Source organism: Pan troglodytes, chromosome X, assembly GCF_028858775.2.
Source record: "Pan troglodytes isolate AG18354 chromosome X, NHGRI_mPanTro3-v2.0_pri, whole genome shotgun sequence".
Taxonomy (NCBI): Eukaryota; Metazoa; Chordata; class Mammalia; order Primates; family Hominidae; genus Pan; species Pan troglodytes.
The window spans coordinates 16,321,185-16,336,438 of record NC_072421.2 but is presented as its reverse complement, the minus strand read 5'-3'; the positions used below and the strand labels follow the sequence as shown (position 1 = coordinate 16,336,438).

The window sequence follows — 15,254 nt, the reverse complement described above, 5'->3', positions numbered from 1 at the left end:
ACCTTCCGCGACGATGAGGAGGTGGCAGGGGATGATGAGGCCCCAATGCCGAAGAGAACAACTGGAGTCAAAATGGGAAGAACTTTAGGTTTACTCAATAAACAATTCCAGTGTCAGGGGGATGTGGGCAAACAAGTGGAAAAGGCCTCCTTTCTTGCTCACAATCGAGTTAGAATGAGACATAGTAATTTTTGGGAAGATGATGGCAAGTACAATGCAAAGTCAACAGAAAGGATGTGTGGGCTCTGCCTTCAAAGGGAAGGTTGTGATAAGACAAGGCCAAGGGCATGGCCGCCAGCCAGGAGAGCTGTACGAACAGATGAGTGAACACACATGAGGCCAAGGCACAGGGCCCTGCACAAGAGGCTGTTGGTGGGGGGTGGGTCTGAGGCCTGTTAGCATGGCATTCAGAGACATCTGGGAAATGACCCTTGACTCTGCTCCACAGAGAGCCATCCAGAAAGCACTGAGGCATGGCAGGCTGGGGCTGACGGCCAGGGCCATGGTCATGCCTTGAGGACTGCCCTGCATTCTGCAATCACACTGTCTGCATGACACCAAGGCTGGAGGCCAATGACGCCTGGCCTAGAGGAAGTTTCTCCTGTACATCCAGACTGACTCTCTAGGGCTAGGGGGCAGGAGGGCTCCAGAGGGCCTGACTTCATCCTCACCTTCACCCTCTCAGTCATTCTCCTCCACACTCAGTGGTAGATTGCTTGTAGTGGTCCAAAAGTCTGGACCTCTATCTGTGCCCCAGAATGGTGCTGATCTCACTGTAGGGGACCCTGACTCTGAAGATTTTCTTTTTCTCCTTTAGACAAAACAAAAACAAAACCCCACAAACCTCAAACCTGTTTTTCTGAAAGAAAGCCAAGAGTATTTCTGAACTTCCCATCATTCCAAGTCTGCTATTAATATTTGTCAATGCACTGGCCAAGCAGATGCCCAGGGGATGCAGCAGGAGGTGGGGCTAGATGAGGATTTGAGATTAATTTGGGGAATATGAACTTCCAAGAGACTGGAAGGCTTTTGGATATTATTCCATGGGTACAGGAGAAAGCAGTGATGGTTTCTGATGACTCTGACAATGGAATACGGGATGGATGGGAGTGAGTGGAGCCAGGAAAGTCAGTGAGGAGGTGATTCCTTTAACCATCCTTCATTCAGTCTATCACTCTTTTATTATTTTTGTCATTAAGATATCAATTGAACATCTATTAAGTATGAAACATGGTTCTAGGTTCATTGGGGAACAGAACAAAGCCCTTACCCTTATGGAGCTCACATTTTAGTAGGGGATACAGGTAATAAACAACAAATGTAATAAACAAGTCAGTTGTAGAGACAATTTGAATATGTAAAAAGTGGAGCAGGGTAAGATGAATTTGGAGTGCCACTTGAGAGAGGGTGTTATATTTTTAAATATATTGTTCACAGGAGGCCTCGCTGAGAAGATAAAATTTGAGCAAAGGATTGGAGGAGGTAGGGAATTAGTTACATGGCTATCTAAAGGAAGGACATTTCAGGCGTGGGGAACTGCCTGGGCAAAGATCCTGAAGTGGGCGTATGTCTGGCATATTCAAGGGATAGTAAGGAGGCCAATATGGCAGGAGTAGAGTGAACCAGGAGGAAGGCAGTAGGAGATGAGGTTCACAGGTAATGGATGACAGATCAAGACTTCTGGGCTACTACAAGGGTTCTTTCTCTAAGTTAGGGTTTCTCAGTCTTGGCACTGTTGACATTTTTGATCAGATGACTCTTGGTTGTGGGAGAATGCTGTGTGCATTGTAGGGTGTTTAGGAGCATCGGTACTGGCTAGCATCCAATAGATGCCAGTTCCACCCTATACCAGAGTTGTTACAACAAAAAATATCTACAGATATTGCCAGATGTCCCCTGCGGGAGGGGAATAGGGTTACCACAGGTTGAAAATCACTGCTCTAAGTAAAAAGGGGAGACAGTGGAGGTTTCCGAGCAGAGCAGTAACATTTTACATTTACATACAGTAATTTACATTTTTAAAAGATCACTCAGGCTGGGCGTGTTGCCTCATGAGTGTAATTCCAGCACTTCGGGAGGCCGAGGCGGGAGGAGAGGATCACTGGAGGTCAGGAGTTCGTGACCAGTCTGGCCAACATGGTGAAACCACGACTCTACTAAAAATACAAAAATTAGCCAGGTATGGTGATGCACGTCTGTAATCCCAGCTACTCGGGAGGCTGAGGCAGGAGAATCGCTTGAACCCAGGAGGTGGAGGTTGTAGTGAGCTGAGATTGCGCCACCGCACTCCAGCCTGGCATCAGAGTGACAGAGCGAGACTCCGTCTCAAAAAAAACCCAAAAAAACAGAAAAACATCACAGCATGTCCTGTTGAAAATTGCCTTGGGGAGTAGAAACAGGGATGAAAAGGAAAGAAGCAGGAAGTAGGAAAGAAGTAGGAAAACCCTTTAGGGATAATCCAAGGCTTGAACTAATCCAGAGATGTCACAGTGGAGGTGGTAAGAAGTGGTTGAATTTTGATATATCTTGAATATACAGCCCATAAGATGTGAAAGAAAGGAGTTAAGGATTACTGGAAGATTCTTGGTCTACACAACTGGAAAGATAAAGTTACCATAAACTGAGATAGGGGAGACAGTGGGAGAAACAGGTTTTGGGTGGGAAATAAGTAGCTCAGGTTTAAGCATGTGGAGTTTGAAGTGAAACTCCAATAATCCGAGTGAGAGAATATGAAGCACTGAACTGGGCAGTGACAGTATAGTTGGACAGGGTACTTGGTATTCAAAGATAGCCATTGTGATTTTTAAAACGTAGGGTCTGTCACTCAGTTAAAGGAGAATAAAAGGAAGAAGTGGAGGAAGATCTCATTTAATGGCTGGAGTGATGCTGGCAGTAAGACGAGGATGAATCCCTGTACAGAAAAATAGAATTTGTTAGGCCGGGCACAGTGGCTCACATCTGTAATCCCAGCACTTTGGAAGGCCGAGGCGGGTGGATCAAGAGGTCAGGAGTTCCAGACCAGCCTGGCCAAGATGGTGAAACCTCGTCTCTACTAAAAATACAAAAATGAGCCAGGCGTGGTGGCGGGCGCCTGTACTCGGGAGGCTGAGGCAGAGAATTGCTTGAACCCAGGAGGCAGAGGTTGCAGTGAGCTGAGATCGTGCCACTGCACTCCAGCCTGGGCGACACAGCGAGACACTGTCTCAAAAAAAAAAAAACAAAAAAAACAACAAAAAAACCCCCCACAAACCTGTCATGAGAAACAGGGAAGGGAAAGATGATGGCAGGTCATACCTCTAATCAAATGGGATTTTTTTTTTTTTTTTTTTGAGACAGGGTCTCTGGGTCAGGTGCAGAGGCTCACGCCTATAATCCCAGCACTTTAGGAGGCCGAGGAGGGTGGATCACTTGATGGCAGGAGTCCCAGACCAGCCTGGCCAACATAGCAAAACCCCATCTCCACTAAAAATACAAAAATTAGCCGTGCATGGTGGTGCAAGCCTATAAGCCCAGCTACTCGGGAGGCTGAGGCAGGAGAATCACTTGAACCCAGGAGGCGGAGGTTGCAGTGAGCCGAGATCGTGCCGCTGCACTCCAGCCTAGGTGACAGGGCGAGACCCCGTCTCAAAAAAAAAAGAAAAAGAAAAACAGAACGAGATGGGGTCTCTGTCATCCACGCTGGAGTGCAGTGGCATGATCTTGGCTCACTGTACCCTCCGCCTCCCACGCTCAAGTGATTATCCCACCTCAGCCTCCCAAGTAGCTGGGACCACAGGCGTACCACCACGTCCAGCTAATTTTTGTATTTTTGGTAGAGACGGGGTTTCGCCATGTTGTCCAGGCTGGTCTCGAACTCCTGGCCTCAAAGGATCCACCCGCCTCAGCCTCCCAAAGTGCTGGGATTACAGGCGTACAGGCGTGAGCCATGGCGCCCAGCCCTCTAATCATATTAGATTTAAGGTGTCAATGGGATAGCTGAGAGGAAAGGTCTAGGAGAGAGTTGGCAACACAGCTCTGGTGCTCAGGAGCAGTCAGGAAGCTACAGATAGAAAGAGAATCCCCTCCTCCCAGCAGTTACAGGTATATCAAGGGAGACTCACAAAAAGGAGCCATGAAGGATTCTGAGACTGAGAACAAACAGTCAAAGGCAATCAAGGAAGGCACAGAGCTTGGAAGATCCAGGTAAGGAGGTTCCAGGAAAATCCAAGTAAACAGAAATTCAATTTAGCTAATGCTAGATTGCAATACCTATAACAATACATGAGGTTATTTTTGTTCAGGCCTAAGGTCTATCCTCTCTGTTAAATTAAAAGTTATAGTTTTTTAAGAGTTGGTTATTTAAACTTACTCATTGCATTCATAAAACCCAAGTTTGTGAAACCAAAAATAATGTTTAACCAGCAAACATAGCACATATCAACTAATACCATACATTACTGTATTTCAGGGAGAATCTGTCCGTACATAAGTTTGTCCATAAAGATGGGTCCCTGGGCTCGATGGACTACAGGGGAGCTTTCTGTGTTATATGCTCTTTGCCATCACTGATGATTTATGTATATCCTTGGATTTTGCTAACCTGCCCCTTAGCTGTTTTCCAGACTTAGAAATGTGTGGAAACAAAGATTTTGAAAGCCCTCAATGAATCATTCATAAATCTTGTATTTATTAAATGACAAGCAGCTTGAACTCTGCCTGATTAACGCATTCATATGTAGGCAAAACAGACAGAAAAAAAAGAATGTACTCTGACTAAAGGTTACAATTACATTGGAAAAAAATTCCTTCATTTTCAACAGTTGGACCCTTCCTTTGATCACCACCTGATTTCAAAAGGCAACAAGCCTTTTTGCAATTCCCTGAAATCTAAATTAGAGATTATGCTGCGATATCTTGACTGAGAAAGCTCAGCTTCCCCCTCTCACCCACTTCTTCCCTGTGAGCATGATCCCAATGTGTGGTAGCCAAAGGTTTCAAAATATGTTTCTAATAACTGCTCTTTGTGCTGCAATTAATTGCCCAGCGCCACCAATCAGATGAAATGCATTTTCCCCTTTCCGTCAAATTTCCCAAATATTCATATTCATTCATTCACTCACAATTCACTCAACCTTTACTGCGTTCCAACTGTGAGTGGTTGCAGCTTTTTGCCTGGCTCCAGGGAGAAGAGGGCAGGTGTGTACAGGCACAGAGAACGGTGCCCTTGCTGCTTTTGGCATTTCAGTGAATTCCAACCCTGATGCTGAGGTTAAAAAAAAAAAAAAACCTGAGTAAAAAATATTCCTAGAAAGCTTTACGGTTTTCCACTTCCAACATACCCAAGAAGACTGGCCACTCCTGAGAGATGTGCAGGGACAATTCAAGGGTATGCTCTGGGGCAGCTTCTCTCACCACAGAAATAGCACTACTTGTCTCCATACTCTAGCAAGACTTTTAAACAGCAGAGTGATGGCCAGATTATCAGTAAAGGAAGAATGGGAAGCAGAAAGCAACGCGGTTTTCAGTGGCTAGGAGAGAACAAGTTCTTTTCAAACTAAGTTGTACACATCAACTCCCCTTATCTCTCAAACTTTCCCAGCGAAAATACACAGGAGGGAAAGGCACTGACATCAATATTAACCAATCGCCACAAGCCTCAGGGCAGAAGCATTTAACATTGAATGCCACAAGAATCACGAAAACCAACAAGGTTTGTATTTGGAGGTTCCTCTCCTTCAGCTTTAGGGCTGAGCACAAAACAAAAAGGCCAGAATAAAGAACTGCAGGGTGAAGAAGGCTCAGATTTGCTCGCATGGCACAGTTGTGATGCTGATACCCTGTCTTGGGGGTGAGTGGCTGTGAGTCTCTCCACAGCCCCTAGCATAGTGGGCGGTGCGGATACAATGCAGATCTGAGGGAGTTCCAGTTTACTGAGCCTCGGTTTCTGGAACCGCAACCTCAGATTTGTCGCCCTTACCCCCGTCTCTAGCTATTTCACAGCAGGCTGGACTTTCTGGAGTTATTTGGATTCAACCAACCTTGGCAACCCTACCTACCAAGGAACTGCCCTACCGCGCCCCCACCCCCTTTTCTCTGGAACAGCTGTTATCGCGTCCTGTGCAAAGAACCTTAAAGGATGACAGCCGTTTGGTAACTCCCATAGTGGAGGAAGAGGGCTGGGGTGGGGGAGTTCGACACCCCATTAGGCCCCACTCAGTACTCCCGGGCGCCCTGCCGGGACACAGACAATACTCGCAGGATCAACAGCTCTCCTAGCTCCGGAACCCGGTGCGCCAGAGCGGGGAGTCGTGGGAAGAATCACGGCCCTGTCTGGATCGGCCTGTCCCTGGTCGCCCCCCACTCCTCTCGGCCACCCGTCCTTACCTGAGCGTCTCTCCAGATCACGAACCTAGCCGCTCGCTCGCCTACGGGGATCCGCAGCCTGCACGTCCGGCCATCGAAGCTACGCCCCCTCGTGCCCTGTTACGCCCCACATACCAGGGCCACGCCCCTCAATGGAGGCCACGCCCCCACCTGGCAGATCCACGCCCCACTACGTCCGTACTTATTGCCCCGGTCACGCCCAACCAAACTGTGCCAGTCTCTGCCCTCCACCCTGGCCACACCCCTTTAGCTACAGCCACGCCCCTCTCGCCCGGGCCACGCCCCCATTCACCCCTGCTACCTCCTAGCCCCGCCTCTGCGCTCCCCCTGGGCTCTTCCCTCTAGCCTGGGCCACGCCTCTGAGCCCTGCTCTGGCCCCGCCCCCGCCGGACCAATCCTCCCTCCTCCTGCTCGCCGCTGGCCGCATTTGTGGATTGAAACTAGACCTGGGGCTTCAGAGCCTTATCTAAAAAGTGACTTTCCCTCGGTTCCTCCCATCTCCAAACACCACGACTTTATGTGCTGGGAACAGGTGACTCAGTAGGGAAACAAACACTGAACGTGTCCTTTCCCGCTAGTTTTCATGTCCAATTTACCCGAGTTTCTTTGAGCCAGTTTTTATGTCCTCTGAACTCGAACTGTGGACCCGTGTTCCTTCCAGCCCAATTTTCATATCCTCTAAAGCAGAACTGTGGATGTGTTCCTTCTAGCCTCTTAGCCGACCTTAAATACTAGGCAGATGAGTGGAAAAAACAGAATTCCTCTACTTCCTGATGTCTCCTCCAGATGGCCTTTCCTAGGCACCCAGTGCCCCGTTGCTGCTGAGGGCGTGTGAAGACATCACCCCCACTTTGTGCTTTGAGATTACTCTGCTATCCTTCTTCCCTCAATTTACAACTCTGGGTCCACGTGAAAAATATGAAGAAGCTATAACCAGCTTTCTTCCCCTGTGTACATAAATCTCTGACTCATTCATGCAAATTTCATTTATTGAGTACATGCTCCCCTGACAAACAAGACAAGCCTCAAGAAGCTTACAGTCTGAAGTTGCCCCAACTTGGGTTTGGATGAGAAAATTGGGGAAGATGTGGCAAAAGGTTAATAGGTGGAAAAGGAGTTGGTAATCTCAGGTCATTAGTAGGAATATTTGGGGGTAGTAAACATAGGAAGCCACTTTTATAGTATTTAGTACATTTCTTTACACAATAAATTATCAATAAATCTTCACTGAATATCTACTCTTCCACATGTATAGAAATATATAATTTCCCCCCTTTGTAGAAGTAAAATTTGCTACTTATATTGCTTCATATGCCAACAATAAAGATTTTACTATCACACAGTTCTTTTTTCTTCTCCTCCCTTGCATTTCTGGCTTGAAGACAGTGAGAATATTCAAAATGTTGGGCTAGAAGGAACACAGAGAAAAGAACAACTTTCAACAGAACACTCTCATTATGCTCGCCCTGACCCTGAGAACTCTGCCTCATTTATAAAATGTTTCAACTGTCAGTCATTTTTTGCCTGAAAAATGAATTCACAGAAATTGGTCCAAATACAGTCTATATAAATTGCTGAGTTGATTTTTGTACAAGTAGTTCTACCTCACCTTCTTCCACAAATGATTTGAGGCAGTGTCCTAAAATATAGACATTAGTAGATTTAAAAATAGGGGAAGGAACCAATGAAAGGAGAGCTTAATGGAAGGAGAATGATGTGGCCAATGATAAGATTAACATTTAAGTTTGCACTCCATCAGATCCAGAACAGTTGTCAGAAGTAGGCCAGAAATTTGACCCTAACTAAGCTGTTGAATAGCCATAGAAAAGAGGAAATAGCAATCATTTTTAGGTTTTTACTGTTCATAAGATAAAAACTGGCTTTATTTTTTTCTTTTCCTTTTTTTTTTTTTTTTTTTTTGAGACAGAGTTTTGCACTTGTTGCCCAGGCTGGAGTGCAATGGCGCGATCTCAGCTCACTGCAACCTTCGGCCCTCAGGTTCAAGCGATTCTCCTGCCTCAGCCTCCTGAGTAGCTGGAATTACAGGCATGCACCATCACGCCCGGCTAATTTTGTATTTTTAGTAGAGATGGGGTTTCTCCATGTTGGTCAGGCTGGTCTTGAACTCCCGACCTCAGGTGATCCACCCGCCTCGGCCTCCCAAAGTGCTGGGATTACAGGTGTGAGCCACTGCACCCAGCCTTTTTTTTTTTTTTTTTTTAATGGAATTTCACTCTTGTTGCCCAGGCTGGAGTGCAATGGCACGATCTCGGCTCACTGCAACCTCTGCCTCCCGGGTTCAAGTGATTCTCCTGCCTCAGCTACCCAAATAGCTGGGATTACAGGCGCCCGCCACCATGCCCAGCTAATTTTTGTATTTTTAGTAGAGACGGGGTTTCACCATGCTGGCCTGGCTGGTCTCGAACTCCTGGCCTCAGGTGATCCACCTGCCTCAGCCTCCCAAAGTGCTGGGATTACAGGCGGGAGCCACCGTGCCCGGCTGTTTTGCTTTTATAGAAGCAGTTTTTCTTGAATTTTAGTCCTGAGAGAAATACAGTTTCCTCATAAAGATGATGTAGTGAGCCTAGTGGGAACTATGTGTCATAAGGAGTGACACCCAAATCCCCTCAATGGAAACTGTTGGCACAATCACAAAGCACAGTGCATTAAATCAATTCTATGAATTGGCCAGGCATAGTGGCTCAGGCCTGTAATCCCAGTAGTTTGGGAGGCTGAGGCAGGAGGATTGCATGAGCCCAGGAGTTAGAGACCGGCCTGGACAACATGGTGAAGCCCCATCTCTACAAAATTAGTTGAGTGTGGTGATGTATGCTTGTAGTCCCAGCTACTCAGGAGGCTGAAGTGAGAGGATCATCTGAGCCTAGGGAGGCTGAGGCTGCAGTGAGCCGTGATCACACCACGGCATTACAGCCTGGGCAACAGACTGAGACCCTGTTTCAAAAAAAAAAAAAAAATTCCATGAACCATCAATATATTTCTGTTCACTTGAATACACAAGCCCTCAATGGTCTGGCTTAATCCAGGGTAGCATTTAGATCATCTTTCCCCAGGATGGCAAATAGGTTTCAACTCACATGTTAACTCTGAACTATTTGTAGTAGCTGCCTGAATAACTATGTTGAGAAGTTTGGGGGCTTTGTCCAGGCTCAGAAAGAAAAAGTTCTGTACTCAGTTAACAATGCTGTGGGTGTAGGATAGGTAAGTGGCTGCATGCAATAACCTACCTGGTACCTCTGCTTTGTAGAAATAGAGGTCTTGCATGCAGAACTTTGTGCAGTCACTCAAAATCAACAATTCTCGTGGCCAGGCACAGCAGCTCATGCCTATAATCCCAGCACTTTGGGAGGCCAAGGCGGGCAGATCACCTGAGGTCAGGAGTTTGAGACCAGCCTGACCAACCTGGAGAAACCCCATCTCTACGAAAAATAGAAGATTATCCAGGCATGGTGGCACATGCCTGTAATCCCAGCTACTAGGGAGGCTGAGGCAGGAGAATTGCTTGAACCTGGGAGGCAGAGGTTGCAGTGAGCCGAGATTGCACCATTGCACTCCCGGCTGGGCAACAACAGCGAAACTCCGTCTCAAAAATAAATAAATAAATAAATCATTTCTCACCACAGGGTTTTTGATAAATACCAGAGTGTAGAGAGTTCCAGGTCCCTTTCTCACTCTGACCCACCTATACTGGTCTTCCCATGTTCATTCCTGTCTCTGAACATTTTCTTTTGTTGTTCCCATTGTTTGGACCACTCTTTACTCGGATCTTTACATGGCTGGAGTTTTCTCATTATTCAGTACTTAGCTAAAATGTCACCTCTTTAGATATGTTTTTCCTGACAACCATATCTGAAGTTGTATCCAGAGCCTCAATCTGCACTGTGCCCAGAGATCACCCGAAGATCATGTTACAATGCAGACTCTGATGCAGTGGTTCGGCGATGTGACTTGAGATTCTAGATTTCAAGCATGCTGCCAGGAGATGCAATCCTGAGGTTCTATAAGACACTCTGAGGCTGGCACGGTGGCTCATGCCTATAATCCCAGCACTTTGGGAGACCGAGGCAGGCAGATCACCTGAGGTCAGGAGTTCGAGACTGGCCTGGCCAACATGGCGAAACACTGTCTCTACTAAAAATACAAAAATTAGCTAGGCGCGGTGGTGGGCGCCTGTAATCTCAGCTACTCAGGAAGATGAGGCAGGAGAATCACTTGAACCCAGGAGGCGGAGGTTGCAGTGAGCCGAGATCACGCCATTGCACTCCAGCCTGGGCGACAGAGCGAGACTTCGTCTCAAAACAAAACAAAACAAAACAAAACAAAAAGACACTTTGAGTAACAGCTTCACCTCTCCATCTCTATTACCTATTTTATTTTCTTCATAGTGTTTCTCAGTATTTGAAATTATTTGATTATTTGTTGGTTGGTTGTTTACTATAATGTAAATTCCCTAAGAGCAGGGACTCTGACCAATTTGCCCAACTTTGTACTCCTGGCAGTTAACACAGTACCTGGGGCATCAGCAAATGCCCTTTAAATATTGCTAAATGAATGATTTTATGATTCATTAATTCCTTTATCTGTTCAGCGACTGCTTAGTTATATGCCAGGAACTAAACTATAAATGATAGAAGGCAGTGCTACTCAAGTGCTAGCCTATGAACTGCTAGGTACTCTGGTTCAAGCTGAGATAAGCTTGAACTAGAATGTAAAATCTGATATGTCATTAAACACAGTGGTTATTTAGGATGCCATATTTTTTCTTTTTTCTTTTTCTTTTTTTTTTTGAGACAGAGTTTCGCTCTTGTTGCCCAGGCTGGTATGCAATGGCTGATTTCGGCTCACTGCAACCTCCACCTCCCAGGTTCAAGTGATTCTCCTGCCTCAGCCTCCTGAGTAGCTGGGATTACAGGCATGCAACACCATGCCCAGCTAATTTTTTGTATTTTTAGTAGAGACGGGGTTTCACCATGTTGGTCAGGCTGGTCTTGAACAGCTGACCTCAGGTGATCCACCCACCTGGGCCTCCCAAAGTGCTGGAATTACAGACATGAGCCACCGCACCTGGCCAGGATGCCATATTTTTTCATAGCCAGGCTTTCTTGATCTGATTAGTAGGATATTTCTGGGCAGCAAACACAGGAAGCCACATTTATAGTACTTACTACAGTCTTTTACACAATAAATCTTCACTGTTTGTATGCCCTTTTTACTTGTGTATAGAGCTACACTTTTTCCCTCTCATAGCAGCAAGATTTGCTACACATAATTCTTCATCTAGCAGCAATAAATATTTCACTTTTTTTTTTTAAACAGTAAAGATTTTAGAATCACATATTAGTTCCCTTCTTTTCCCACCTTCTGTTCTATTTCTGCCTTGAAGACAGTGGGAACATTCACAAAGTTGAGCTAGAAGGAGCACAGAGAAAAGAACAATTTTTCAACAAAACATTTTTATTAAGTTCACCCTGACCCTGAGAATTCTGCCCCATTTATAGAAAATGTTTCAAATGTAAGACATTTCTTGCCTGAAAACAGAAACAAAAATTGGGACCAAATATGGTTTGTATTAAGTTACTGTGTTCATTTTTATGTAGTTAGCAACAGCTCATCTTCTTCCACAAATGACTTGAGGCAGTTTACAAAATTAAAGACAATATTGGATAAAAGAAATAGCTGAAGGAACCACGGAAAGGGAAGTTTAAAGGAAAGAGAATAATGCAGCCAATGATAAAATAAACAAATCACCAAGCCTGAACTTTTTCCTTCTTAGCACAGAGGAAAATGTCCTTGCTAAAGGTGGGCCAGAGATTTGGCTCTAAGCTTCTGAATGCCCATAGCAAGAGAGAATCACCATCATTTTAAGGTTTTCCAGTGTTAATAATATATATAATTGAGACAGAGTCTCGCTCTGTCACCCAGGCTGGAGTGCAGTGGCATCATCTTGGCTCACTGCAACCTCCTCCTCCTGGGTTCGAGAGATTGTCGAGCCTCAGCCACCTGAGTAGCTGGGACTACAGGCATACGCCACCATGCCTGGCTAATTTTTTTTTCTTTTAGTAGAGATGGGGTTTTACCATGCTGGCCAGGCTAGTTCTTGAACTCCTGACCTCAGGTAATCCATCCACCTCAGCCTCCCAAAGTGCTAGGATTATAAGGTGTGAGCCACTGCACCCAGCCCAGTGTTCATAAACTAAAAGCCAGAGTTTTGTTTGCTTGTTTGATTGATTTTGAGAACTACAGTTTTTCTTGATTTTCAATGCCAAAAGAAACCCTGAATCCTCAGAAAGATAAGGTTGTGAGCTAAGTGGGAAATAAGTGTCCTAAAGAATTACAGTTTCCTTCAATGTAAGCTATTGTTACAATCACAAAGCACAGTCCATTAAGTCAATTCTATGACTATACAAACCTTCCTGTTCAACTCCATAGACTGTACACACGTTGGGAATTGTTGGGAGAAAAGCTGAGTGCTGGGAGAAGCTGATGCAGGGCTTGCATGTCTGACATAATGTAAAAGAGTCTTGGAACATGTCCGGGGTCCACAGTCTAAAACCCCTTGTGGCCTTTGGAACACCAAGCTCTGTGCTAAAGGGTGGAAGGCTACCCTGCTGCACCATAATCTAAGCCTAGGGCATAAAACCCCTCCTGCTTGGATAGAATCCAGGGCTCAGGGCATAAAACCCCTCATGGCCCTGGAATGTGTCTAGACTTGCTGGCTCCTTGCTCTCCTAGGAGCGATTGTATCTTGAGTTAAAAGAACCTGCTCTCCGTTATCTCAAGTAGCAGAGCAGATGCTAAACCATCACAGCTGTAAATCATGTGCTTAATGCAACTCTCCTTTTCAACCCCACATTCTCACCACCTGTTTCTTTGTTTGATCACCAATAAATAGTCTGGGTTTCCAGAGCTCGGGGCCTTCACAGCCTCCATACTTACTGATGGCCCCCTGGTCCCACTTTCTCTCTCAAACTGTCTTTTCTCATTCCTTTGAGTCCGACGGACTTCATCTCCCCCAAGACCTGGTGTTGGGTCCAATCACCCCAACAGGGAATGGTCTGGATTAATCCATGGTAGCATTTAGGTTATTATTCCCCAGCATGGCAAGTAGGTTTCAATTTGCATGTCAACTCTGATCCATTCATATTAGCTGCCTAAATAAACTGTGTTGTGAAGTTCTGTGGCTGAGTCCATGCTCAGAAGGAAAATGTTCTGTGACTGATTAACAATGTTTATCGTGGGTACAAGATGGGTGAGTGGCTACCTACAACAACCTATGTGACATATTTGATTTGTAGGAATGGAGACCTTGCATGCAGGTCTTTTACAGTCCTACCAAGACAACATTTCTCATTACAGCACACTTGATAACTATCACTTGGTAGAGAATTCAAGGTCATTTTCACGGGCCAAAACCTAAGGGCAGAAACGTTGAGGTGTTGATTAATTTATACGCTTTGTATACCAACCAGGAGGAACTTAGTTTAAGGTTCTGTTATGAAAATGAGAGCATCTAAACAAAGTGGCACGTGATCTAATGCCCCCTCTACCTCGTTCTTTCTTTCTTTCTTTCTTTGTTTTTTTGAGAAAGTCTTGCTCTGTCACTCAGGCTGGAGTGCAATGGCGCAATCTCAGCTCACTGCAACCTCCGCCTCCCGGGTTCAAGCAATTCTGCTTCAGCCTTCCAAGTAGCTGGGATTTCAGGCGTGTGTCACCACGCCCAGCTAATTTTTTGTATTTTTAGTAGAGATGGGGTTTCACCATGTTAGCCAGGCTGGTCTCCAACTCCTGACCTCAGGTAATCTGCCCGCCTCAGCCTCCCAAAGTGCTGGGATTACAGATGTGAGCCGCCGCACCCAGCCTCCTCTACCTCTATCTCTTTGTAAAGTATGGATGGACAAGGCTGAACACTTTAGGGTAAACTCCAACCAGGCAGCCAAATAAGTGATTAAAGACTGAAAATCCTAACTCCATGCATGGCTGCATGAGTTTTTAGCCCAGAAAAATAAGCATTATGTGCCAAGACCATGGAAAACTTTCAATATAACACCAAGAAGCAGTGTAAATAATTGAGTATCTAGGAGAAAATATCAGAAGAGTCAATACAGTCTTGCTTTGACTACATAGGACTCATTATTCCTTATTGGGAATCATTCACAGAATGAGACACAAAAAGACAGATGCTCATGCATTCCATTTAAGAAACTGTCCTTTAAATTTCCACTTTATAAATATGTTGGCAAAATGACACTCACTCAGTTTCTCTGAGTTAATTTTTATTTCCAAACAGTAGTAATTAATATTCTCTGAAGTAAAAAAAATTAGCCTGTGAAAAATAAGTCAAAGTTCATAACAGTTATGGCTGTTAATTAACCTAAAAATTTGGTGAGCCTTTTGAATATGCTAGTTTCATAAGATTTTCTCATCTTAAAATAGGGCATTCCAGCCTGAGCAATGTGGCAAAACCTCATCTCTACAAATAATAAAAAAATTGGCCAGGCATGGTGGCGCATGTCTGTAGTCCCTGCTACTCAGGAGGCTGAGGTGGGAGGCTCGCTTGAGCCCAGGAGGCAGAGGTTTCCGTGACCCAAGATGGCGCCGCTACACTCAGTCTGGGTGATAGAGTGGGACCTTGTCTCAAAAAAAAAAAAAAAAAAAAAGACATAAAATATCAGGATGAAGACAAAAACATTCCAGGATTCTTTGTTTATGATCGATTCTGGAAGTTGGGTTTTTGTTTGGTTTTCTTTGTTGTTGTCGCTGTTAATCCTAAGCTAGGAATGAGAAAAAAAAATCAAATATACCTCAAGACACTTCATTTCCAACAGTTTTGGGCTTCTTAGAACTTCAGTTTATGATGAAGACTAGTCAATTCA

General features: G+C 45.1%; 1 protein-coding gene across 10 annotated transcripts in view; it reads right to left on the bottom strand.

The window, feature by feature from the left end:
• The window catches only part of CA5B (carbonic anhydrase 5B), a 107,392-nt gene that overhangs the window by 39,357 nt on the left and 52,781 nt on the right, over positions 1-15,254 (bottom strand). For 2 of the 10 annotated variants that reach the window (XR_008541952.2, XM_001139130.7), the window contains exon 1: positions 6,364-6,466. The exons of the other annotated variants lie outside the window; for them this stretch is intronic. The gene's annotated coding sequence lies outside the window, so the exon portion shown is untranslated. Of the gene's footprint in view, positions 1-6,363; positions 6,467-15,254 lie in introns of those variants that run through there. 10 annotated transcript variants of the gene reach the window in all.